Genomic DNA, 25052 nt, shown 5'->3' with positions numbered 1-25052 from the left:
AGAGAGAAAGATTAGACTTGAAATGAAAACTAAAGAGACAACTGAAAGATACTAAGCATCGAGATCTTCACCTGTCTTCTTTTTTTCCTTTTTTTTTAACAACAAAAAATAAGAGCTCGAAACATGGTGCCATTCAACAGAAACATACCCCACACAGAGTGTACCGGGGGAATCACTTCATCTGGCTGAGCCACTGCCTGACTAGAAATGGACAGACTGTGAAATCAGAACAGAAGTCTAGGTCAAGGTGCTTACAGAAGAGCAGGCAGGGAAAAGACAATTGTCCACGGGAGAACAATAAAACAAAACATCCTTAACTTCAGAAACTAAAGGAGAAAACTGTATTTACTAGGAATATGGTCAACAGAGCTCCATAGCCAGAGGAAAAAAATTACCAAAGGAGTGCTAAGCTGCTACACAAGCCACAGAAAAGCTAGATTATTTACACAGGAGAAGGAGCTCAAGAGGTCCACAGAAAAGGCAGTGGGAACAAAGACACTCAGTCATTTAACATGCCAAGAGAAATAAGCAGTAGCAACAACATTTTAAAACCCTAATTTATGGGGAAAAGAAGAAAATTATCAGTCTCGGCCAAGAAAAATAATAGCTCTGCATATCTTTAGCGATTGGATTTTTGCATTCTTAAATACATATCTGTGGTCTGTGATTCCCAAGTCCTTTTGTGGGTATGAAAACTGACCTTCCTAATCGTCTCGCTAAGCCACTTTTCTCCTATCAATATGTGGATGAGGTATTTACTATCCTGACTCAGCTGGTGCACTCCACAACACAGGAGCATCCTCATTTACTGTGAGGATCTTAAAGCTCTCTGATGGCTCTGTGGGCATTTTCCTTATTGCAAATAGTCTCTTCCTCTGGATTCTTAGGAGAGGGGAGGGAGTTAAGGAAATGAGTGAATTGTTTGTCTGCTCTTTGACTTTAATCATAACAGAGGAAAACCTGGAAATAAAATGAAAGCCCCAAAAGGGTATACTTCAACTTTAGCTGCACAGTTTCATTTCAATTGTTAACAGCAAAAAAAGACTCAGCAAATTTAACTAAATATAACAAGTGTTAATGCTGGATGGTGGAAGCACACGTTTTTGTAAATTATTATTTCCTTTATTTTTCTAAATATTTAAAATTTTAAAAGAAAAATTAGTTTAAAATAAGATTAATGAGAGGTTGTATGGTACAAGGTTTAACAGAGAATGTCTGTGGTCTATACCAACAGGAATCACAATTTAGAAGAGAAATGCATAAAATTTCAGAACTACCTTTCTGTAATATCTGTAATATCAGTGAATTTCAACCCCAGCGATAAATTACCATCACGTGGGGGCAGTTTTTATAAAATAAAGCTCCTGTTCAAGGCTCACCCCGGGCCAACTAAAAGTGAGAATCAATGACTGTAGGACTCAGGCATCTACACTTTTTAAAAGTTTCTCTGGAGGCCAGCCCGGTGGCGTAGTGGTTAAGTTCTCATCTTTTGCTTTGTCAGCCTGAGGTTCACAGGTTTGGATCTTGGGCGCAGACTTAACACTGCTCATCAAGCCATGCTGTGGTGGCATCCCACATGAAATAGAAGAAGATTTCACAAATGTCAGCTCAGGGCCCATCTTCCTCACAAAAAACAAAAAAGTTTCTCTGATGATTCTAAATGTATAAACAGCATTGAGAACAATTCATATCTCTTGGGACATTATTCTCTACTAACTTGGGATGAAATCAGAGAGTATATGACAACAGAAAGAGCCCTAGAGTGTAAACCGGGAGATCTGGGTTCTAGGCCCAATTTTATTACAAGCTGAGTAACCTTAAACAATTCATTTAATCTCTTTGGAATCCACTTGCCTTTTTTGAAACATTAAAGCACTGTACTAGATAAATAAAGAAGTCTCTTATTTGTTCCAAGATTCTATTAGCTAAATATAAAAAGAAGAAAACAATTCAGCATTGATATATTAATTGGAAATGTTTTCTACAACACTATTTTCAATAGAATACTGGAGTATGCACTCCTCATTGCAGCCAACTTGTATTTGGCTTGCTTAATTTATCAAAGATTCCTACACATGGCTAATTCTGGAGGATCCTCTTAAGCCACTGTTGGAAGAGGGGATTCCATCCTTTCATTATCATGAATCAATGGGTTGCATAAGCCATGAATAAAGGTGTCTAACTGGACTTAGTGGAATTGCTTGCCTTCTTTTAAATAAAGATGGATCTTGCAATTTCAAATTACAATAGTAAAGGAATATCCATATTAAAGGGATAATCTCAAACAGTAGTTATTTTCTCAGCAAATGACCTTAGAGAAACGTTGAGGCCACTGGGTCTAGCATTCAACAAACCATCCTTTCCACCATTCTCACTTCCCCAAACTCCTACCCTCTCCCCCTAAATCTCCCCTCCCCAGGAAAATGACCAGCTCACCCATATGTGCCCTGTGTGTACCTTAAAGTCATGTGGGTAAAGCCTGCCTGTGGCAAATTGGTCAGTCATTGTGGATGGAAAAGACAATGCTTTGATTCACTCAGTTTTAGAGAATTTAGACGTTGGAGGAGGAATTTTTTTTTTGTAGGCCACTGACTGAAATGAAAAAAAATAGTTACCTGAAGGTCACATATATGTCAACATTGTGGTGTCTTGTCAGATGACCAGGAGCAAATGGAGTAGCAGCAGGGGGTTGAGGGAGAGCAAGACGAGCCCTGGGAGCTAGAACTAGACAATAGAGGTGGGGAAAAGGCATGCAACAGGCCAAGAACGTCATTCAAAAGTGGATGGTGACAGATAACCAGTCTACTACCAAACCCAGCTGGGATCACGAAGAATCATTCCTTCAATTCTGGCCAAAACATACAAGGCTCTTATTCTACAAAGCTAGAGAACTAGGCAGAGTATCACAAACAGAAATTGGGCATGAGGGAATGTGACACGGACTGGGATACATGACCCAGGCTGCAGGATAGGAATCAAGAGTTAGGCAGAAAGCTGCCCAGTGACAAGCCCAACATCCCAGAGGTAGAGCAGGACCAGCAGCAAGGATGAATGGTTGCTGACTCACCTGGGGGTAGACTGGGAACCACTAATTTGCCCTCTGAGACACATACGGGAGACTGGGACTGAGCTGGCAGTTGTGGTTAAGAGGTCTCTTCGATGGACATGGGAAAAGAAAGGGGCAGTCACACAACCAGGGTATTACAAAAAGCAACTTAGGATTAACTTTAGTGAGTTTTCTTCTTTTTAGAAAAAAAGGGGAAATATTGAAATTTAGTCAATATGTAGCAAAAGTAACTACGATTTCATGCCATAAGAGTGCCATCAATGGATGTTGAAAATAGCTGGAGATACTCAGAGAACACAAAAAAATCCAAAGGATTAGAAAGAAAGATACAGAAAACCACAGGAAGAGAGACAAAAGAAGAAAGAGTAGGAGAGAAGTGCCAGCAAATCCCACCCATACAACTTCTAGTCCTTGCAGCATCACTTTCCCCCCTGCACAATTTGTCCCTCTGGCTTCTGTTCCAATACTTTTGTTTCTACCTTCCCCATTGAATGGACAAATCAAGACCTCTTGGGGTTGAGTCTATGGGGCTTCTCTCCTTGTTGCCCTCTCCACTGCCGTGCCCGTCAGTAATCCTTATACATACCTCTAAAACTAGTTTTGACACTTTCAGGGCACTCGTCCTTCTCCTTCACCCCTCCCTCCCTCCAGCCAGCCAGTTATAACCCCCTCATCTATTTGTTTGTTGCAGGACCTCACACATCCTCTGGGCTTCACCAAGCCCCAATGCTCTTAGAGGATCTAGGCTATTCATTGCAGACCTGACGGTGGTCCCCTCTCCATTACAACCACCTTGGAAGATGTTTCCACTACAGAGAATGAATGCAACTTTTTTGGAAAATGGTTGTAGGAATGCCTGCAATACAAACTGGATGTAACAAGGATGCTTCCTCTGAACTACCATTTAGAAACAGCCTTCTACCAGTTGCTTCGTATTTACATCATTTAATCACTTAAGGCAAATTTTGCAATAAATTACTGCTTTTTGCATTGATAAGGAGCACAACAGTTCTGGCTTTGAGAGCAAAGGCATGTGGTTTTTAACAGTAAGATTTATTGTGGAAGCCCCAGTGAAGCTCTCAAAGAAGGGTGAAGAGGAGACAGAGCAAGAACTTTCAGGCACCATCAGCTTTCACCTCCCCTCAACTATCGGTATCCAGATGTAGATGTGGAATTTATGGTGGTGGGGGTCAATGGTCGTTCCATGACACTTCGTTGTTATAATAGCTTATATAGCCTTTACCATTGGTCCAGCGTCTTAGCATATCCCACTAAGTCTTTCATGAAGCTCAGAATCAAGCTATGTTAAGGTCAGAAAGATTAGTACTTACTGCCATGGCCTGGCAGTAAGAGTGCAAAATCTTAACCACCAGATCACCAGGGCTGGATAGATGGACAGATACAGGATGGACACATACAAACATAGAAAGACAGATATATAGATAGATAGCTACATACATACATAGAGCAAAAGACAAATGATAAAAGAAAAAGGGAAAATTTGCCATGGTAGACATAGAGCTTTAACAAATCAACAAAAATGGATGAAAGACCCGATAGAAAAATGAGCAAATACTATCAAGAGGCAGTTCACAGAAAATGAAATACAAACAGCTAATAAATATATGAAAGATGCTTAATTTCACACATAATTAAATATATGCAAACAAAGCAATGTGATTCTTTTATTTTCTTAATTATAAAATGTAAATTTTTAAATATTTAAACATTTAATTAAAATCTAACCAGTCTGATGGTGTTGCAAAAACAGGCAATTGATGAGAAACATTAATTATGAACATATAAAATAGTGCACCATTTTTGGAGGACAGTTTGGGAATATCTATTAAAATTTTAAATATGCATGCATTTGACAGAACAAATCCAATGGGTATAGTCTCCTGAATAAACAGACGTTATTACAACAAAAAACTAGAAGCAATACTAATTTACATTAAGAAATTATACCACCATACGGTAGAATACTGAGCAGCTGTCAAAAGACAATGAATTAGATTTATACATGTTGTTTTAGAAGAATCTCCTAAGATCAAGGCACAAGAAATATATATTCTACAATCTCATTTGTGTAAACAAAGACAAGAATAAGTATAGAGAGAAATTTAGGTTTATGCATAGATATAGTTGTATATATTCACTTGCATTTGCCCAAACCTTTTCTGGAAGGATAGGCAAGAAACAGTTAAGAGGATTACAGGGCTCCTTCCACTTAGACCACCGTTTTCCTTTTGCATTTGGCAAACTTTGAGTAAAAGAAGGTTTTCCTTGGCTTTTCTAGGTGAGTTTATCATTCTACAAGCCCAGAGAAAGGGGAGGTGGCTAGAAAGTGCCCCCAACTTTGTCCTTCCTGCTCATTGCCTAGAGGGAAACCACTGTAGTTTACACAAGTTGTCTGTCTGATGGTCCCTTTACAAGGCTTATTTCAATTGTGATCAACTCCTTGTAGGCCATGAAGATCCCATGTATTGATGTCACTCAGTAAGCCTCAGATGCTCCAGCGGCTACTGTCATGGTGGGGTAGGAAGGCTCCCCTGGTGACCCAGACTTGACATTCCAGAAGAGGTAATGAGTGATAGTACCGGCCATCATAGGCATAACCTTGTGGGGCCTGTACAGAGGCACAGAACCATAAGGAGGCCTGCCACTAGATGTGATTACTCTCTAGTATAAATAATTTTGAAATACCATCCTCTGAGAGCAGGGGGCTAAAGGTAGGCAGCCAGAGAAGCTCCATTTCATGAGCAAGTCAAAGCTTCTTCTACGAATGTGAATTATTTCCTTTGTCCTAACTGGCTATTCATTTTTCGTTCATTTATTTCCTCCCCATCTCATTTTTCTCACTGCACAATTCTCTCCTAACTTTTTTCTGGGAAGAATGCTCTCTCTTCGTCTACATGAGTGGATGAAGACTCACTGGTGTATGGACAAATTTAGTGAATTTCAAATACAGTACTTTATGCAGTTGCTGTATTCATTTTCTTGAAAAAATGGGTTTATTTTGTGTTACATCCTTATTTTCAGCCCTAAACTCAGTTAGTTTCCCATTCGGTGGTGTGGGAAAATAATAACTGTTGTTCTATGCATTTTAATTTATGCCCTGTAAAAACACTAACAGATAAAGAATTCTCCGAACTGGAAGGGTGATGACTGAATCGGATTTTGTTTTTTAAGAGGATTGTTTTCCGAAGAATTACCCGAGAAACATTCCTAAAAGGACTGAGGATTTTGCATAGCATTAATTTCATGGCACAAGTCTATTTTGGGTGCACATTGTCAACAGATCCTAGCGGCTAGTTTATTTAATGCACAGTTAGCATACTTCACATAACTAGGAAATAATGCCAAGAGAAATCATAACCAAGTCCATGTCCTCAAGTCTGGGTTTACAGGACATGGAGAAGTCAAATTAGAATGCAGATACTGCATGGTAGGGTTGAACACACGATTCTAGAAGTCTGGAGTCCTGGCTCTTGTCTCAGCCTTTCCTCTACTTCTCAGCAAGAACTAGGACAAACTGCTTAAACCCTCCAGCCTCATCTGGACAATAAAGGAAAAGGGCTTGATGATCTTGGAGGTTCCTCCAAGCCTTCCAGTCTTGTGAAGGTGGACAGGGATGTCCTTACTAAAACTCCACTTGCCACTGACACTCTGTGCTTCAAGAAGCTGTCATTCACTCCTCAGACAGTTAAATTCATTTCATCTGAAAACTAGCTTCAGGAGAAGAGGTTAGTTGTGCATAGAGACAATACCCCTGATCACTTCAAACAGCCTCCAATACAACAGGGTCTCAGACCTGCTCATCACCTCAGATGTGCAGAGATAATATGATTCTCTTATTTCTCCAGTTGATTTTCCTCATGAACCCCCATCAATCTTGTTAGTGAAGAAATTCTATTCTAGTTTAGTCTGATTGAGTAACTTAAACATTCTCTTCGGGTAACTCTTCAGCCTGCTTCAGGTATAGCATTCATCCTTGTAGAATTTTGTTCCCTTCCCTGACTCTCTCCAAGAAGATCACTGCAGAATGGCTGGTCTGAGCTGCTCTCCGGAGTTGGGGCTGTTGAGGTGTGACTGGTTCTATTGACAGTTTTGGTCAGCATACTGGCACACACCACAGGATCCATGGTCCTGACCACTTCCCAGAGATGTTGTGGTCTGGGCGCAGAACCACTTAGGTGATGCCAGGGCTCTGCCCATCCACTGGCTACTCCATACCTCTGCATTCCCTCCCACAAACTCTCTGGCCTCTCCCATGTATACTGCTGTTCCACACCCTGGGGCCATATAAAAGTGGATCTTTCAGGAAAGAGTGCCACCAGCCCCATTAGTCTCGGATTCTTTCCATATGGTAACTGGGTATTTTTAAGGCCCCTCCTCCTAGAGGTTAAGCCCAGAGTGGGGGTCATGGAGGCAGAGAGCGTGATTAGCAGAAACCTTTGGAATCTGACCTGCTTGTTCTACCTCTGTCTTCCTTCTTGCTGTAATTTTCAAGGGCCAGAAAAGGTGGGCTTCAGACATTCCACTTCCTCTAAGCTTTCCTTTCCTTCAACCCCAGAGCAGCATATCTCAGGTCCAGACATCGCTGGTAGAAGGCAGAAAAAGGAGTGTCTGCCCTGAACTATAGAAGAACTTGAGTCCTGGGTGTATGATCTGAGTCCTCCAGGCTTGGTCCTGATATGTTAACAGAAGTTAAAAAAAATTTAGAGAATCCTTTCTGTCCAGACTAAGCTTGGATTTCAAGATTGTCCACCTGCTGAGAAATCCAATTTGTGTGTTTGTCATTGCATTCCTTTGTAGCTATCCTAAACTTCTCCAAGGCAAATCAATGGGCATTTCTGGAAGAATAGGGGAAGAGCAGAAGAAGGAAATGCAAAGGAGAGAAGGACATATTCACATAATATTTTCCTATTACCTTAGCAATATGTTACGCAGTATAAAAACAGAGACCAGAGAAAAAGGAAATAGGAAAAGCAAGAAAAGATCAAATAATACAGCTTATTTTGAATCCATTAGGATAAAGCCAACTTGACCTTAACTGATAGATTTGAGAAGAGCTCTCTCTCCCCTGTTTTGTCTTCTCTCGTGGTCTGGCTATAATATACTGACATGTGTAAACATTAATTTGTGACAAAAGACCACGCCACACTCTATGTGTCCAAATAGTATCCATTTTCTTGAAACTATACCTATTACATCTTGACCTAATTTCAGAGGCATCAATAATTTTTACTATAATTTATTGAAATATAACATACATATAGAAAATTTCACATATCTTAACAAGTCAATGTATTTTCACAAAGTGGACACATTTATGTAACCAGCAACCAGATCAAGAAACAGAACATTACCCACACCCCAGAAGCCTCCTCCTGCCCTCCTTCAGTCACTACGTGCACCCCCCCCCCACCCAGGGTAACTTCTAGCCTGATTTTTAACTCTACCAATTATTTGTACCTGTTTCTGAACTTTATATACACAGAATTATATGCCCTCTGTACTCATTCATGTCTGACTCAATATTGTGAGATTCATCCACATTGTTTATAGTTGTAGTTCATTAATCCTTATTGCTATAAATTATCCCATTGTATAAATATATCACAATTTATTTACTCATTCCACTGTAGATGATTGTTTGGGTGTTTTCCAGTTTGGGGCTATTATTGCCAGTTTGAGTAATTTTTGTACAGGCTTTTTCATAAACATATGTACATATTGTTGTTGGGTTTATATTGAGGAATGAAATTTCTGTGACACAGGGGACATACATTTATCTTGGATAGTCTGCAAACAGTTTCCCAAAGTGATTATACCAATTTACACTCTCGCCAGCAGTATATGAGAGCTCCAGGTGATCCATATTTTCACCCACACTTGATATTGTCTGTCTTTTTCATCTAGGCCATTCTAGTGAGTATGCAGTGGTAATGCACTGTGATTTTAACTTGATTTGGGGAAGCACTATATGTTTGTGTGTGTGTGTGTGTGTGTGTGTGTGTGTGTGTGTGTGTGTTTGATTTAATCAAGTGTTTTAGAAACAAGCTGGATGAAATTTTATGTCCCAGCACTGGATCTTACTGTGTAAAGTTTGACAGAGCTTCATTTTCTTTATCTGGTAAATTAGATAGTGCTTGAAAAGAACAGTGTCCAGTAATAGCTAGCCACTTTAATTTATATCAAGCTGTCCAAATACAGACATCCACAGAGAGAGAGAGAGAGTGAAAGCTGGTAGATGGATGGATGGATGGGTGGATAGATAGAGAAATAGAGATGGAAAGATGAGTGGGTGGGCAGATGGATAGCTAGGTAAATAGATAGATATACATACATAGATAGGTAGGTAGATAGATAGATAGATAGGTAGACAGATAGTTGATAGATCACACATGTTCCTCTATTTGTAGACAGAGGTGAGACACACATTACACAGGTCCCTTCCCATGGTAAACACTTTTGTTAAGGAAATTCAGAAACAGAGAACAGTCATCATTTAGGACCTTGGGAGATACACAAAAGTGGTACCTTGATCCCCTCTTCAGGTAACATAATTATCTGAAACCGCACCCATCTTAGTGTAGAGTGCAAGATGATGCCCAGGGAACCTTGGAGAAATAAAAGGATAGGAGAGTTTGAATACATTCCAATGGTTCCTAAACATGATCTCCTTTGAAAACTAAAATTGCTTTTGCCTTCAAGATATCATGTGTGTGTTGATATATGGTATATATATATGGTATTTACAAGATTCAAAGCTGTTTGTAATTCTGGTCTAACCATGTCAAAATCCTTGAAGCTGCAATGTATAGCAGGAGTCAAGGAGCTTTCTTAACTATTGCTCTTTCTCTCAATCTAGTGGAAGCACTTACCCCAGATTAATCCTTCTATACCAGCAATTGCTACATCCTGCTTCAGCCTATAGACTTTTAGAAGAGGCCAGAAGGCAAGTCAGATTGTTACCAAACCTGAACACATGGTTCATTTACCCACCACGTAGTGGGGCCAATAAATTAAAAAACTGAAACACCAGGCTTGTGGCAAGGAAAGAGGTTTACTATTATCTAAAGTCAGCCAGACAAGGAGACGTGGGTTAGAACTCAGATCCACCTCTTCAAAGAGAAAAATGTAAGGGTTTTTATCTGGGATTTTAAGTAGGGGAGGGAGAACATGTGTTGGGGTTTAGGTCGGGGTGGGGGTTATGTGGCCTTGCTGGTTGTCACTTTCCCACCAGCCTGCGTTCGGCCTTGAAGACTGAATTTCTTTTCCCTTGAATGTCTGGACTTTTCTGGTTAGTTTTCATCTCCAGTCTGCATTTGGCCTTGCACGGCTGAGTCTTGATGTCTGGACCTCGACTTCCTGGGAAAGACAGCTCACTCATATACTAAGGAGGGGCAGAAAGACCTGGTTAGTTTTAAACAACAGTTGATTATGTTGAATATGTACAGCTGTGGTTAGCAAAGCTTATCTCAAAGTTTTTTGCTGTAGGGAAGATTTTAACTTCTTCATCATGCTTGGTTTCAATCCCCACTGTCTTATGATCATTCCTGATTCCTGGGGAATGGGGGCAAAGGTTGCTCTAGCTACTTCCTGCTGTGAAACGGTAAAGATTAGGGTCAGAGAAATGACACTGTTTTACCTCTACTTTAAAATATGGGGTACCAGGGGCCAGCTCTGTGGCTGAGTGGTTAAGTTTGCATGCTTCGCTGTGGAGGCCCAGGGTTTGGATCCTGGGCGTGGACATGGCACCACTCGTCAGGCCACGTTGAGGCAGCGTCCCACGTCCCACAACTAGAAGGACCTGCGACTAAGATATACAACTGAGTACAGGGGGGATTTGGGGAGATAAAAAAAATGGGGTACCAGGTGGGCAGAGCAATTTTCTAATTATATAGATGATTATACATATTAGCAAAATAGACATCCAAAATGTTAGTATCCCTTCCATAATAGACCTCAATCCTTAGAGAATCTAGGAGAAGAGGCCTGTAAACCAATGAAGGTCAGTGCCAAGAACCCCAAGTGAAATCTGATATAGCCAAGGAGCCTGCTGGCTAATAGTCCAACAAGTAAGGTAAGAACTTGGGAGTCATTCATTACTTATCTTTAGAAGACCATCTTCTGTATAGCAACTTGCAGACTGTCAAGGATTCATTTGTCCATTCAGAAAAGTCACTGTCTAGAGTATGAAGTCATCCAAAGTTTGAGTGGTCCCAGTTGTGATGTTTTTCTATGGCATGGCTCATGTTCCCTTTGGAATTGCTTATATGATCCCATCCAGCAGGGATTAAGTCCAAGATTTAAATAGGACCTAGTCTCCACAACAAAGATGGTGCAGAGAAACATCTGACAATGTTTAGTTCCTTAATTTGAATTCCCTCCAGGTCTTTTGGGTCATCTCTAAAACATAGAAAGGGTCTCCCAAAGTTAGGCCTATAATATGTAAGCAAGTAATGAGATATTTTATTAGAAGCATTTCTAGAGAAACAAAAAGCAAAACAAGGTTAATGGTTGGAGAAAATTATAAACAAATTTTTGGAGCCCAGGGGATGATCACTCAAGAAGATCTCTAGATATCAGGGTTGAAGCATCCCCTGCAGTTTAAAATGTCCCCAATGATGTCATCAGGCATTCAGATAAACATTTTGAGTGGCTTACACAGCAACAGGAGTGAAGATTGTCTAAACATGGACGGTCATGGTGCTGTCTCTTAGGTTTATATTAAATTGTCCAGCTTCAGTTTGCAGGGCTTCAGGAAAAAGGGTGGTTTTAGCTCTCAATGATTCCAAATGAAAAGAACAGAAAAAAGTTGAAAAGGTTAATTTGGAGATCTGTGCCAGATATTTGAGGAACCAGAAGAATCCAGGATCCAGTCCAGTTTACAGATAGGAAACAAAAACCTCAAAGACAATTAGCAGAACCAGAATCTAACATCCACAAGTGTGTACTATAGCCTCTATTGAAACATAACTTTTCTCTCTAAAATTGCCCTCATTTTTATCAAAGGTAGCCAAATTAAGATATTGATTTGTAAAATAAGTTTACTTTCAATAAACTTGACCCACTTATTTACGTAAGTAGAGCAAGAATAACAATTGATCATATAGATTCTTTAAAATCTGCTTTCCTGGAACGTTTTATAAGGAATCTCAGATTGAACTTTATAGACCTCTCAAGGGTCCCCAAAATATCCTGGGGTTCTGTGCACCTGTCAGAGAAGTGACCTTCTTTACTCACTTCACTCCCAGAAGGGAATCCTGTAAGCAAAGCTCTAGGTCAATATTTCCAAGTGGCTTTGTTCCATAAAGTACAATCTTTGTTTCTCAAAGCTGTCTGGTCATATCCGAGTTTATGCAGGTTCCTCTCAAATATGACATTCCAGCCAAAGCCTTGGTGATATAATCAGTGTTTCCAAGGAGAGCAGATTCTTATCGAACTTATGTAATTAACTATATTGCCATGAATATAAGAATACTCACTCATCAAAAGTTTTCAAATTCTGGAAGGACCAGATAGGGAGGAAAAAGTAAACACTTCATTCATTTCTGCTTACAAATTGCTGTAAGTCCTAGTTCCTTAAAAGAAAAGAGAAGAAGTTTTCTTTAAATCTGGAAAAAACAAAGCATTAAAAAATCAGCAATATTTCAAGCAAAGAATCATAAAAATTATAACCATCCTCATCAATTTATTCAGTCCCATGATATCTACTTTTGATCTTCCATTAGCAGTTTCTTGAGGCCATCAGTTTTTCCATTACAGTTCTGTAATTTTTTACCCAGCTTTGTTTCATAATCTGAAAGTTTATGAGAAACCTATATTTTAGAGGAAGTGTCAGAGTCTTTTCCATGAATTTCTCTGAAGATGAAATACATCTGCAAAAACATCAGAATAAAATAACAACTGTCTGCAAATGAGAAAACATTCAAAAATGGCAATTGACAAAGGCACTTGGCTATTTCTGTCACATGCAACACTTTGAGATAATAACTAGGATTATGACTGACAACCAGGACAGATGAGAATTTTTGGAATGTTACATAATTGTTTTAAAAACACTTATATTAATAACATTTACCCACATAATATAACCTAGGAAGGCTTCTTATCACTTATTTGATAACGCTTCCCATGTAATTTAACATACCAAATGTCTCATTAGTTTAATATCTTCCTCTTGACAGAAGGAGAAAATAAATTCTTTGAGAAGTCTCAAGGCTGATTAGAAAGTTTCTTTTTAAGTGAAAAGAAAGACTTTATCCAAGTTTCAAACCTTGGGAGAAGTTTTTTAAAAATATTAAAAAGTTTTAAAACACTTGATCAAATAGGAAACAATACTTGTTATCCATTCAATCAAGGTGACAACAGAAGATGTCAACAGCAAACAGACAGTTAAAACAGTCAAAAAAGCCTTAAAAGAGACGTCAGTCTTTTGTAACATAGGAAATAATTTTAACAAAAACTACAGGGGCCAGCCTGGTGGCATAACGGTTAGGTGCTCACATTAGAATTTGGCGGCCTGGGGTCAGCTGGTTCGGATCCCGGGTGCAGACATGGCACTGCTCATCAAGCCATGCTGTGGCAGGTGTCCCACATATAAAGTAGAGGAAGATGGGCATGGATGTTAGCTCAGGAATAGTCTTCCTCAACAAAAAGAGGAGGATTGGCAGATGTTAGCTCAGGGCTGATCTTCCTCAAAAAAGAAAAACATACATTTTCTGTCTTTTAGGCAAACTTACTCAAAGATAAAGCTTTTATAACTTCTTTATCAAGAGCAGAACAAAAGTTCAAGAGAATTATCTCTTTTTTTTTTTTTGAGGAAGATTAACCCTGAGCTAACATCCACTGCCAATCCTCCTCTTTTAGCTGAGGAAAATTGGCCTGTGCTAACGTCTGTGCCCATCTTTCTCTACTTTGTATGTGGGACACCTGCCACAGCATGGCTTGATGAGCCATGCAAGGGTCCACAACCAGAATCTGGACCAGCAAACCCCGGGCCACTGAAGTGGAGCACAGGAACTTAACCGCTACACCTCTGGGCTGGCCCTTAAGATAGTTATCTTTTTAAAACAGAAAGTCAAACTCTAATTTTTGCATCAGCTTACTTTTGATATTGAAACTCATTCATTTTAATCTCAGCCAACTTGACCATGCACAAAACTCCTCAGTTTTATTTCACAAACCTGTCACTTACTTTTTACACTCAGAATTTGTCCCATGCCTTCTTTTCTTTTTGTCTTTCCTAGTACTTTAGGGCAAATTTATCTTCCTTAATAAAACAAAAATATCCATTCTTTATACCTTCTTTACTGAAAACATACATTTTACTTTCTTTGTATACAGGCTTTCTAGAAATATGTGCTTTCTCATAGAAAATTCCTCAGCACGTACAAAACATGTTTATTAATAAACTGAAGCATCTTTCTGTTTCTTTGAGATAAGAAACCGCAGGCAGACAAATCTATGTTTAGTAATTAATTTTAATATTTACCTTACGTGGAAATGACATAGATACTGAACAAACTTTTACCATTTAACTTAACTTAGTGAAAGTCTAAAGTTTCAAGTTACCAAAAAGATTTTGGAAGCTGTTTTTCAAGCATACGTACCATAAAACATAATTACCATACCCAAAAACTCTTACTCATTTTTATCCATCTAAATTATTTGTTTCCAATAATTATGTTTAGGTTACTCACAAAAACTTCAGGTGACATTAGAAGAGTTAGCCATCATCTTAAGTTGTTTTAAGTACATATACTATAATACATAATTATTGTTAAAATGTTCCTCCAAAAACTTTTATCCTTTTCACATCTATTTAGTTTACCTGTTCCCAATAATTATATTTAGATTGTCTGCAAAACTCACATAAGACATCAAAATCAGCTATTGTTCTAAGTTATCATTCTTTGCTGACAAATTTTGTAATAGAGATAACATGTCTGTACCATATCCAATGTTGATAACTCTGAAAACATATTTATTTTAGTCAAACAACAAACTTTTATTTACCAAAGATCATTTTATATCATGTTAATTTGAAAGACATTTGGGTTAGTTTCTATTACATTTAGAAATAATTTATATAAGCACTTACTTTAAGCCAATTAAATAGAGATCCTTTAGAAATTATACCATCTGGAGGCAGACAAATATATTGAAAGACATTTACACACAGATACACACAAACAGAGATATTTAAAATTTTAGCCAAGTGTCAGGTATAAAACTAAAAAGAACAGTTGGATCTTAATGGATGGCCAAAGATTTTTACTAAAGATTCTTTTTTCTTGTAAGGATCCTTTTCATGGCTGTTTTTGAAATCATTTTGTTTTCTAGAAGTTTCTGCATATTAATCAAGGACTGCATTCCATTATGAGAGGTTTTGAATCCTCTCTTTTGAGGGTGTCTCCTTAAAGGTGGACTTATCTGAAACAGAGTTTCCCCAGAATAGCCATTACAATTCTCAATTATCTCAAAAGTTTGCTTGTTTCCACTTGCTTAATTTTAGATCAGGAATTTCTAGGGAGTTGAAGTGGGGAAGCTCAGCAAGAGAAGAGATTTGGTTTCTCTCCCTGGCCGGGCCTCTGGCATCCCCCAATCTGACATTTCTAGTTATTTAATTATTTTCTCTAAAAAGACAGTACAGTATTCCTGATTTTATTTAGAAGCCTCAAAAAATTAAAATAGGCTTCCCACTGGTTGTTTAATTTTATAGCTGGCTTTTTCCAATTGCATACACCAGTTTGGGTAAACTGAAATCACTCCATTTGGGCCATTTTAAAGTGAGACCTCCTTTTGCATGTTTAATTAACATAGCCTGAAGGGTGGGTTTATACACTCCTACAATATCAAGCAAGGGAAACGTTCCCCAATGAGACACAATTTTTATCCCCACAACAAAATCTATAATACAATCAGGCAAAAGAGATGTAATCATTTCACATAAAGTGCATTTAAATATACCATTTTTTTTACAAAATTTTATTTTAATTATATTAACTCTTATACCTCTAATCATAGCTTCCATTGGGACTCCATCAATAAATTTTGGTCTTGTACTATTGTGTAGGGGAAACATTCGCAGTCAGACATAAAATGAATTCCCAAAAAAACGTTCAGGAAAGTTGACATGACCTCTTTAGATAATAGTTCAAACATTTTGATCTTTATAATTTTATCAACCTTAGCAGCCTAACTGTTGCCCCAAAGAATTGTTGAGCAGGTTTCTCGTTGTGATTTTTGCCTCCTGGCTTTTTAATTTGTTTTGTCCAACTGAGGTGAATAGAACAGACCTGTAGGAGGTCCTTTCATGTTGGGAGGTCAGGAGGGGGTCCTTTTAGCCCACCTAACCTTGGGCAGTGTTTTATTAAAACCTTTGTTTTAACCTCATTTATGTCCGTTCTATTTATCCCATTTTTCTTTTTAATAACTAGCTAAATATTTCCATCCTGCTGATATGAATCCTGTGACTCTTCCCTTTTCTGATTGTTCTTTGTTTTTCCCCCTTTCATCATTTGTCTTATTTACCTTAGTTTAAAAAAAAAAGTTCTACCTTGTTGAGAAGAGTCCCTTTATTTTTTTTCTCAACTTCCTTTTATTCTTTGTTAACTTGCTTTCATTAGCATCTATAAGACCATGAGAGGAAGATGAGACCGTTTATTTGATTAAGTTTCGTCTTTTTCTTTTTCATAGGTTTATAACTGAAAATATCCCAGTTTTGCAATGCATAACCCAGAGGGCTGTCACTGGAAATCCAATCCAACTTTCCCATTATGGCACCACTCACACATACACATTAAATGCACTCACACATATCCACACAAGTACCAAAACATATGGAACCAAGAGAGTCCTTTCAACAAATTAGGGCTCCCCACAAACAAACTCCAGTAACCTGGAATGGAATCTCTGAAACAGAAGGAAACAAACTACACATTCACACACACACACAAGTCTCAAAACAAATGGAGCTCAGAGTTAGTACTCACTTAGTAAGATCTCTAGTCCTTTCAACAAAGTCAGAGCCCCTCTGACCAAACCCCGGGAACCAGGAACAAAACCCCTGAAACCGAGGCAAACAAAGAAAGGAACAGTAGGACTTGGTCAGTCTTAACAAGGAAACTCACCAAAAGGACATCCATTCCAAACCAAACCAAACCAAACCAAACAAACAAATACATCTAGAGCCTGTTTCCTTGCCACAAGAAAAACGTGCCTAGGGCCAGTGGTGCTGGGTTAAGCAGAAAGTACGGGGAGAAGTCCCTAGGGCAAAGAAAGCAGGTTTGGGCAGTTGGAAATCCCAGATACCAAACTGTAACCAAACACAGATTCATTTACCCACCGCAGAGGAGGGCCAATAAAGAAAAAATCTGGGCTTGTGGCAAGGAAAGAGGTTTACTATTATCTAAAGGTAGCTAGATGAGGGGATGGGGGTTAGAACTCAGATCCACCTCCTTGAAGAGGAAAAGGTAGGGTTTTTATCTGGGGTTTTAGGTAGGGGAGGGAGAACATGTGCTGTGGGTTTAGGTAGAGGAGGGGGAGCATGTAGCATGGCTGGTTGGCACCTTCCCACCCACCAGCCTGCAATTGGCCTTGAACACTGAATTTCTTCTCCCTTGAATGTCTGGACTTTTCTGGTTAGTTTTCATCTTCAGCCTATTCTGACTTTGTGTGACTGAATCTTGGTGTCTGGACTTTGACTTCCTGGGAAAGAAATCTCACTTATATTTTAAGGAGGGACAGAAAGACCTGGTTAGTTTTAAACAACAGTTGATTATGCTGAAATATGCACAGCTGCAGTTAGCAAGGTTTTTTGCTCTAGGTAAGATTTTTAATTTCTTTATGCTTGGTTTCAAAATCTCACAACTGGGAAAGGGGAAACCTTGGGTCACTGGCCTTCACTTTGGAGAGCAGAATTGCTGACCACTAAACTCTTCAAACATTATCTGTTCACTCCTGCTCCCCAACTCCCCACTAACTTCCAAAAAATGAGTTGGAAAGTGGATTCCCCTCTTCTAAAATAGGAAGGGCCTCATGGTTGCCCATCTATTCTTGAGGGCAATTAAAGTTCCCAACATGTCTCCTGTATGCGTCTGCTGGGTGTGGTGCACACTGTATTTATCAGATTTATTTCCCAACCATTATCACATTTGATCCCCCTTTACTTTGTCTGAGGAGTGAGGTGGTGCACACGACTCAGATGCAAACACTCAAACACAATATGTTTTTGCATCACAGCTAGATTTTCGTACCTAGAAATCTTGAACATCATGATGCCAAAAATTCGATTTTCTGGAAACTGTCTAGTCTATTTCCATTTGTTGGTTCATCCCATTTCCTCACTCTTATATCTGGTCTAGATCAGAGCTAAAGTTGGGAGAGGGTCAATAGCTTCAACTCTTTCAATTGACACATTCACATCTTCTTTCCACAGGCAAGAGCAGGTACTTGGAGCCAAGCAGAACTAGGTTAGGATCCTGATTCTGGCACTTGCTAGCTATGGGAGCTGGGGATCAATATCTCACCCCTCTCAGCCTCAGTTTTCCTATCTGTGAAGTGGGAAAAATAGGTTCATTATGGGGTTTAAATAAGATACTGCAGATGGAGAGCTTAGCCAAATCATTAATAAATGTTAGATATTTTTATTACCATTTCTGACCCACTGTAGCCTTTGCTATTGGACCCTTCCCACAGCTCCATGCCCTTTCTGCTTCAGTGCACATTGACCTGATTTCCAACTGTCCAAACCTGCTTTCTCTGGCCACCAAAGCTTGCTTTGCCCACCCATGTGGCAGGTTGGAAGTGACAAGAATATTCCCTGGAAGCAGTCCTCAACAAGGACAGATGGGAGTTGTTATAAAAATACCTCATCTCCCTCACTCCTCAGGTAGGACGTCTCTGAACTGTACGTCCTGTCTACACTGGCTCTCAGAAATACCCCAGAGGGATTAAGCTCCAAAGGCCCACAGCAGTAACTAGCTTAATAAATCACACTTCATTGCCTGCCTTCCCTTCTTTATCTCTCTTCTCCATTCCTCTCCTCGTATTTCATTCACCTCCCAAATCAACCACTTCCACTGAATCCTTGTCTTAGCAGGCACTGCTTCTGAGCTAACACACCAATGGCACCACAGGGAACAGAGCTAGGTTGTGCTATGTATGATTTTGGAAATCTCAGTTACTGAGTCAAAGTGGTAGGGCTGGAGGGTTGGGAAGTATTGGACCCGGCATCTGAATATTTGGGTTTGACCAGTTCTGCCATCAACTAGCTGATGGAAATGGCAACTCATGGGACTGTTATCCATTTTCCCCCTCAATTTAAAATGAGGATAAAATGGCTACTGTACCTCAGGGGTGTTGTGAGGATCCAACGAGAAAATAGTCTTCACTGTACTGACCGCTGTGCCTTACTCAATAAGTGTTCATGGGGATTGAATGAAGAAATGAATGACACAAATGAGGGAATAAAATTCCTAAGTTATACAAAAAATAAGGTCTTTTGATACGCTTATATGAAAAAAATTTCCTAATAGCAACTGCCATGACTCTGCTCCCTGTTCCTATTCAGCATCACCAATTCTCTCTCTAGCATCCATTCTCTAAATGCAAATAAAGCACTACGTTTTCTCTGCAAGGGCCAGGACCAGACACCAGCTACAACACATCACATCAAACGTCCAAACGAAAATGGTAAATTCTGCTCATTTTGGATTCTAAAACTTCAAATGCTTAAGACCTTACAGGCAAACTGCTTAACTATTTGTCTGAAGTTATTGGCTTTTATTTGGATGCTTATCACTTTGAAACAGGTAGTAAGTGTGAATTTTTTCCCCAGCATTCAAAGGTGTCACAACTTTTCATGGACCTTGGGAGAGGGGGTCCCATGGACTGTATCCATCTCTCAGGGCCAAATTTAGCTGCTGTGACATTTTCCCCAGTTGCCAAGGCTAAACTACTTGGTGTTCCATCCCTCAGCATCCCTGAGGGCTTATCAAAGGTGCTGCTCCTTCACCGAGCACCAAGTGAAAGCAAGATTCAGGTGCCAACCTCTAGGGAACCCACCATCCTCTCCTTTTCCATTTTGTCCTCCTCCTTCCTTGGAACAACCCAAATGCAAATCTCCATTCTCTCTTAGGGCAAAAGAATTCCTTCCTCTAACAAACCAGGGCTCTCTTCTTGACACCACAAAAGGGGAAAACACCTCTCTTTTGTTCACAATGAACCAACGGGGAAAAACAAGAGTTGTTCATCTTTCCATCAGATAACCCTTCCCCGTGTACATAGCTTTGCTCACTACATCGCAGCTCTACTTCTCCCCACCTGCCCGAAATGGTGATAGAGGACAGAGTGGAGATAGATGCTGATTTTTGCTGAAAGGGATTAAGTCATGGGAAGCAAAATGAACTGAGAGGCAGTTTGTATCTACTCAACTTATTTACCCAATTTACTTGGACTTTGGGTACCAAGCATAGCTCGTGTTTGCAACAGATTCCAGTTATCATAAGCAAAAAGGACATTAAGGATGCAAAATCATCAAAAGGCCAGAGGACTCATCTGAGAAAATGAACAAAACCCAGGAAAATCTCAAGACTTGGTAGCTGGAACCACAACAAAATTCTTGCAACAAGAGTTGTCTGGTCCATTTGATGTCCCACTGAGGTGACAATGACTCCTAAGCTTTCCACACCTTTGCATCTCTCCCTCGGAGCCAAAGTTCCCAGAGAAATGGACTAGTTGACTAAGCCCAGATCATTTGTCTCCCTTTGGCTTCAGTACCACAGAGAAAGGGAAGCAGACTCCTCCCAGAAAAAATTATCCATAGGAAGGGATTTCCCCCAACTGGTGATGAAGGGATCCATGTAAAAGGAGAGATTAAATCACTGACAGAATCATTCCTGACACTCATTAATTATTGATCTTTAGTAGATCTCTTCTCAGTCTCAGTTTCATCATCTGTAAATGAGAGGGTTGGACTCAATAATGTTTAAGATCCCTTTCATCCCTCAAATACTCTATCACCTGCTGCCTGTCTTCTTTCTCTGACAGGTGTTTGCATCTCTGAGGACCAGCATTAGAGAGAGCTTATAGATGGACAGCATTTAACCAGAGGTGAGAACCCAGCAAATGTTGAGTGGGATTAAGCTCAACATAAAGAAAAAAATGATCTGACATTCCACTGACATGTCTCCCTGTTTATCTGTATATTCTCAAGAACCACCATTTATTTTATTCAATCACAAGGGAAAATGCCTCCATTTCCTGCTTCTTTTCAAATGGTTTTCTCCATGCTGATTCTCCTCTCAGGCATCTTTTAGACCCAAAACGTTTGTTTCTCTGGAATCTCAGTAATCTTCCTGAACTTTTCTCCAAATCCTCCACTGCACGGCCTTGTGCACTTGAATCATCCATCTAACCAAATCTAGAAAGCTCGTAATTTATTTATTAAACCACAGTTTAATTGTTCCCAGTTGTTCATGTACTTTCTCCTTTAAAAAGCTAAATTGATTGTTTAATTTCTGCTCTTTCAGGTTTTCACCCAAGGATGTCTCTCCGTTTTTGTTTTTGTTTTTTAATCTCTTTTCTATTCTGGATAAAAATTGCTTTACCACCTCTTTCCCCACCACCACCAATGAGTAAAAATGACGAAATTTTATCATTTCTGTCCATTTTTTAAGCAAGGGCTTCAGATAGTTCTCCATATTCATTTCTCTTCCGTGCAGCCCTCTCCAGTCCCCCTATCATTTCCACTTAGAAAACAGGGCAATTGCTCTGTACTCATTTGTTTCTCTTTCTCAGATCTTTCCAGAGCTCTCCTTGCATTCTCTAGTGTGTTATGCACACACTATTTTTGTTAAGTCCACATTCTTCTTTTTTTTAGGACTGCGGTTCTTTGAGCTTTAATTATGGTGTCTTAAAAGATTCTTCAGCTGCTTTCATGCTCGTGAATTTTATACTTCCTCTTATTGCACCTTATTCACCAGATTTCTTAATTCCCCAAAATTTACTTTCTTGAAATCTGATACCTTTGTATAGCTGCATTGTTCGAAACTACATCCTATTCTTCTCAACGCGAGTCATCTGTGGACATGAAACCCTTTGGCCTGCCTGTCTGCTATCTTCAAACAATGACTTTTTAGTTCCCCCGCCACCCTACTGCAAAAAGTTACGTGCATTATTATTACTTTCCAGCAATTTAGAATCTCTAAAGTTAATCAAAATTCTAACATATTGTTAAATCAAAATATCTTTTATTTGTGATCAAAATGCTATAATAATTCTCAGCCTTCAAGTTATCTTTCCATGGAGTAAACACCTTTGTTAAAAGGATCAGGCTAGAATTACCTAGCACAGTGCCAAACTTTGTTTTCAACCATCAGTGATCAATTCCCTTATGAGATGAATCTAGTTCTGAAAGAAGGAAATATTGTCTATGATCCCAATATCTGAATCGGTTGAAAAGAATTACAAAGAAAACTAGGGTTTCACACAAGTTAGAAATATGCATACTAACTGTGCAAACATCTACCTTTTTAAAAGCAAGTTACAGATAAATTCAAATTTTGAACGTGAAAGAATGAAGGTTAAAACCACTTCCTGGAACAAACTTAGTTCTTGGAATTCTTTTGGCTCAAATGTAGGGTTATTATCGTAAAACTCGTCATGTGCTGCAACCCTGTACCGACTTCAAAGTGAAGTATCAACAAAGACAATCACTCTTAGACATGAGAAAGAATATCTGGATGGAGGCAAGGCAAATAACATGAATTCTGGTTGGTTTGAGTAGAAAGAGAACTAGTAATTGAGGAAAAGGGTTTAACCAAAAGGATTTGAGTCCATTTGATTAAAAGTATTTTTAAAAGTCTTCCATAAGCATCCCCGAGTATTAGAATTTCTGAGGTTTATCCATCACTAGTCATTTTCCAATTAACTGTACATCCTAATACCCCCTGATCCTAGTTCAATGGCTTCAGCGACTTCTTTTCTGAAGAGATATTTAAAGCTGAAGCCTTAGGTCTGTGATTACTATCATTTTGCAGGCTCAGGTTTGCAAGCCTGATTCTTCAGATTTATTACTTCCCAGTCATCATTTCTGCATCAGGTAGCTTCCACCAGGTAAATTTGGGTGAAGCTTTGTAGATCTACTGGCTGAGCTTTTCTTAAAAAATGATAGTTTGATATCATAATAGCTCAGTTAATTTCTCTCTTTAATAAAAGTTATAAGCACAAGTGTGAAATAATTATTAACTGCTGCATTTGCATCCACATGTTTGAAATATTACACACACGATTGAGCAACAAAAAGGAAAAAAGCTACAAAAAATACAACACGGATGACTCTTAAGAAATAAAGTTGAATCACACAAACATGAAATGAGGAATATTCTATTTAAAAGGACACAGGGGGATATACAGGGGCTGGCCCTGTGGCATAGTGGTTAAGTTCACACGCTCTGCTTCAGCAGCCTGGGGTTCGCTGGTTCAGATCCTGGGTGCGGACCTACACACCACTCACCAAGTTGTGGTGAGTGGTGGCATCCCACATGCAAAGTGGAGGAAGATTGGCACCAATATTAGCTCAGTGACAATCTTCCTCACCAAAAAAATAAAAGGGCATGGGGTGACGTATGAATTAAAAGAAGAATTATCATATAAAAAAGGAAGAAAGGGTGAGGAAATATTCCAGATTTAAAAAGCTAAAGAGAAAAAACAACCAAGTGCAACAACTGACCCTAGACTGTGTCCTCTAATGGAGGGAAAGGAGGAAGGAACCTTTACTGGAGGGGAAAAATGCTATAAAGGTTAATAGGCCAAATAATATGGACTACGGACAGTACATTGTATCAATGCAAATTTATGAAGTTGACCAATATACTGTGGTTACTTAAGGGAATATCCCTACTCTTAGGAAACACACACTAAAGCATTTATGGATAAAGTGCCGTGATGTGTGTAACTCACTCTCAAATGCTTCAGAAAAATTTTGTATCTATAGGGAGAGAGGTTATGCGCAAATAATAAAGCAGACGAGGTAAACTGTTAACAAGAGATAAATCTGGATAAAAGGTGTTCTTGGTACTATTTTATTTTTATATTTTTTAAAGGATTTCCAAATAAATAGTTTTTAAATGATATACAATTGATCAAAATAAGCCAGATTGAATAGAATACATTCTGTGTGATTCTATCTATATAATCAGGCAAAATTATATTCTTTAAGAATGCATAATTAGGTAGTAAAACTATAAAGAAAATCAAGAAAATGAATGCTCTAATAGGTATGTGAGCAGCGTAATCCCATAATGGGATAAAATAGTGGTTATCTGTAGCAGGGAGAAGGAGATTACTTAGAGAAGGGACACGCTGAGGGCTATGGAGTGCTACCAACATCCTATTTTGCATCCTGGGTGGATTGCATGAACATTTGTTTTATAATTATTAAGTGGAATATTTACATTTTATGAGCTTTCCTGTGTGGGTTTTCTAAAGGGAGGAAGGGAAGGAAGGGAGAAGAGAGATGAGAGGGAAAGAAAGGAAAAGAGGGAGGAGAGGGAGACAGGGAGGAAAGATACCAAGGTATAATTTATTACCTGCCTTTTTACCCTTATTGATGAATAATTTGCTCTACTCTAGTCATCTTTGTCAAAACTAAGAATAAAATTGCCCCTGAATAGTGTTTTAGAACAGAAGCCCACTGTTGCTTCCATGTCTCTGACTTAGCAAAAGCCAGGGCTGTAAAGCTGTCATATATCAGATATCTCTAGATGTGGTCCAGTTAACTTCAGAAACAGGTCATTGACAGGAGCAAAATCTGTAAGGTCTGACTGCAGACTTGGAGAATGTCCAGGGCAACAAGTAGACAATGGTATCAAAAGGATAAGACAACAAACCAACAATAACCTAAGTCAGCACTCCTGCCTCCTAACTCTTCAGATCCTCTTTTCCTGTGACATGTGACTCAGCACAC

Source organism: Equus quagga, chromosome 17, assembly GCF_021613505.1.
Source record: "Equus quagga isolate Etosha38 chromosome 17, UCLA_HA_Equagga_1.0, whole genome shotgun sequence".
Lineage (NCBI taxonomy): Eukaryota > Metazoa > Chordata > Mammalia > Perissodactyla > Equidae > Equus > Equus quagga.
This window is presented reverse-complemented; position numbering follows the sequence as displayed.